Source organism: Ixodes scapularis, unplaced genomic scaffold (genome assembly GCF_016920785.2).
Source record: "Ixodes scapularis isolate PalLabHiFi unplaced genomic scaffold, ASM1692078v2 PGA_scaffold41__6_contigs__length_2269736, whole genome shotgun sequence".
NCBI classification, from domain to species: domain Eukaryota; kingdom Metazoa; phylum Arthropoda; class Arachnida; order Ixodida; family Ixodidae; genus Ixodes; species Ixodes scapularis.
This window is the reverse complement of record NW_024609870.1, coordinates 1,604,571-1,608,156: the sequence shown is the minus strand read 5'-3', so window position 1 is coordinate 1,608,156 and position 3,586 is coordinate 1,604,571. Positions and strand designations below refer to the sequence as shown.

The following is a 3,586-nucleotide window of genomic DNA, read 5'->3' as shown; positions in this document are numbered from 1 at the left end:
ATACGCCATCACTTATTAATCCTCTAAGCAATAGCATTGACGCCGAAGCTTAAAAGGCATCAGAATATTAATGTACAACAGGCAACCCAAGGTCTTTTTATTTTTTCATAAATATTTCTTCTAAACGAAAACACAAAGGTGTTTCTGGTAAATAAAACTTGTTAAAAGGTTCATTCGCTCTAGTTGAGTGATAAACATGTCCGAAATAAACTGAGCAACGTGGGACGCGGACGAAATTCGTGTTCTGTTTCGCTCTTTAATCCCGAAATGTCCATGAACTTTCTCGTCTTTAATTCGTCCATATCCGGTTGGGTTGTTTTACCCCGAAATGCTCCTGTCCTGTTTCGCTCTTTTACTCCAAAATTTTGGTTTATTTCTTTTTATAACATAGTGCAGACCAAGATAGTCTAAGCAGGAGTGACTACAAGAGAGTAAATCACACTCAGCACACGAAAATATACAACCAATAGTGTCGACAGGAAATACAAACAAATAACTTTTATACGGAACATAAAAAGCTACCAGCAGCAGAAGGTAATATAGCAGTGAGAAGCACTGCAGTCATGAACTGGAAGGAAACGGCTAAGTGGGAAGAAAATTCCAGTCACTAATTGTCCTGGGGAAAAAAAGAAAATTTTAAAAGATGGGACCGATAAAAGTGAGAAGCCTGCAGGTACTCCGAAAGTAGATTTTGAGTGTGTGTGTGTGTGTGGGGGGGGGGGGGGGGGGGGAGGGGCTGAAGTCAAGCTTTTTTTTATATCTTATTATAGGAGACAAGGGCTGGAGCCAAATTTCTGTTGTTTTATTTTTGTTTACTGTTTATTAAAAAACAAATATTGTTTGCATGAAGTTCCTTACTTAGCATGAGCAATCACTTTTCCTTCCTGCTTCATAACAACAGTGGGGAGTTTTAATGGCTCATGCGCAACACAGTTGCGGGTCGGGAATGCACACGCGTAGAACGCAATTCTGAGTTTTGCACATGCACTTTCCGACCCTCAAAGCTTTTACGTACGATCCACTAAAACTCTCTAATATCGCGAAAACGCTTATGCATAGTGCTTCAGGCAATTTCAAAATTCCTACAAGAATACACAGCATTGCAAAATTGAGTTTGCGGAGGATCACGTTTATTATTCTTGAAATGTTCATCCAAAAAGCCATCCACACTATAAAATGAACGAGTAAGCCAAGATGATTACATAAGTAAATACAATGACATCTTAATACATATTTTGAAATTGTGCACAAAAGCCTGATGAAGGAAACAAATCCACATATAGGCCCCAAAACCACGTGTGTTGATCGTCTCGAGAAAGACCAAAGGCCGCCGCCGTTCGCTCAGCAGTCCTTGAGACAAATTCCTTGATGACGTCGTCCAGGTTGAGCTCGACGTTCTTTCTTTTTGAATGTGCAAAATAAGGGGGCGTCTTACCCTCCCTTACTCGTGCGGCTGCGTAGATCCGTTTTAATTCAGCGTAACGCAGTAAACGAGCGTTCCCCCGAAGCGACAGATGCAGGCACAGAATGAAGAAGTTTCGTATATTTTACGACTTGGTCAAGGAGGTCACGAATTTCGTCGGATTTTGCCTGTAGTGTCCTCAATATGGCATCAATTGTGGGAAAATCAAGGTTACATAAAAGAGCTGGCAAAAGTAAAAACTGCGCGGAGAGTTGGGCCAGATCAAAATCGCATGCATGCGGCTTCTTTCAGGTCATCTGTTGTGAACTGTCTTCCCCCGGCAGCGTTAATCAAAATGCTGTCTAGTTTTACTAGCCCCCTGCTTCATACCAGGCTATTGAAACCGCGCTTGAGTTTCACTCAAAATGCAGTATACAGCGGCAAAGTACTCCTTCCGTAACGCTGCCTTGCAATCAAGTACAACTGGCGGAGAAGGTTGTTGCTCATTTCAAGCCTTTTTGGCGGTTTTGTCGGCCTTGCGCTGCGAGGGTCCTTCAAACCTAGCCGCATTGCAGTGGAGCTTGCGCAGTCTCACAACTCTTCAAACGTGACTTTATAGACCGCAGACAGGACGTTGCCTCGCAGAGAGTCTCTGCAACATCTTTGATACCTGCGGCGCGAAACGTTGAACGTTGCTGTACCCTTGCAAGTTCTTCGCATGGACCGATCAAAGCTATAGAAATGTTTATTTCTAGCAGCATTTCAAACATTTTCAGAAGCCTCTCATAACCGTTCAAAATGGCCCTGCTGTTGCCTGCAATCGAATATTCTGCTTGTAGCAGCTCGTTTAGTGACTCCTGAACTCATAGTTTTGAGCGAACCTTCTCACTGACTTCATTCTGACAGTCCACCTTGTTGGGCATGTTGGGCAAAGCGGAAGAAGGTTATTTGGGGTTGATCCGGGCTCTTCCGCCGCCTGGCTGAGTGGAGGAATTACAATAGTTCAATAAACAGCTTTGCGTTCCTTCGAAGTCAGAGGGGGGGGGGGGGGGGGCTCAGCCCCATCCTGAGAAATCTTGGGGGGTGCTCTGCCCTCCCCCCCCCCCCCCCCGGTTCCGGAGTCCCTGGGAGCCAGCAAGTGTCGGTGATAATGTCTGGTCTGTCTCGTAGTAACGGGCTGTACATATGAGAGGCGATTACTAGAAAGCCTATCATTTGCAAGAAGAAAGTAATAATCACGGACTGGTTGAGTGCATCATCCCAGCTGCTCAAATGTTCATATTTCTTCGATGTGCCCCGCTCTCTGCCCACATGACCCCGGTCGTGCATGCTGTACGCCATCAAGCTCGGGCCTTGCACCACGGCCTTGCACCCGAGGATTTCCGCGACGACCTCCTCTCCGCCCTTTCACAACGTGCCCCTGCCTCGATCGTGGTGGTGTGGGGGCCAGACCACACAGGGATTGCCGGTTATGAGTTTGCTCATCAACTTGCCTGCGAGACAGGTATCCGGGCGTCGGTGGTCTCATGGCCTTTCCCACCCCTGGCGGACAAGGCACATTTTTACAAGAATACCCTGAAGCAACACTATGCACAAATCCGGCACTCATTGCAGGCACTGCCTACACAACACTACCAGCTTAAACCTCACAAACACACACACTGAGAGCCATCCAGCTTAACACACTCATCCCCTTTGCCTAACTTTCCCTGTATCGTTTCCGATCAGATCCCGCCTGCCCCAATTTCCCCTGCCCTATGCCGAACCTCTTAATTATCCTGTCCAATTGCCACACAGTCATCCTATCTCCCCACTACCATAACCCCCTCCTCCACACTGGCGGCTGTGGCTGACCTCGGCGGCTCCCGTCAATCAGTTGGCTCTTGTCCGCGTGGCGGAGGAGCACCTTTAGGGTCTTCATTTGAATCTCAATAAAGTAATTCTTCTCTTTCTCCATTACTTGGCGTCTGACGGATATTTCTACTTACTGGAGGCACTACTTCTGCGGTATGAAAGTATCACGATGAAGCGAACGCTGGTGGGGCATAAAATACCGACGTGGCCGCAAATGATGTTACAGGCAAGCTATGTTTAGGCCATAGGACGGACAGCCCTCGGAGATTACTACAGGGAGAGAGTGTCACGCGTTAAAGTCACCAAGCGGCAAGGCTCGCAACTACAGTA

At 46.8% G+C, this 3,586-nt stretch overlaps 1 pseudogene; it reads right to left on the bottom strand.

Moving 5' to 3' along the window:
• Positions 1 to 1,223: 1,223 nt before the first annotated feature.
• On the bottom strand, positions 1,224 to 3,203 carry LOC115318979 (annotated as a pseudogene).
• Positions 3,204 to 3,586: the final 383 nt, after the last annotated feature.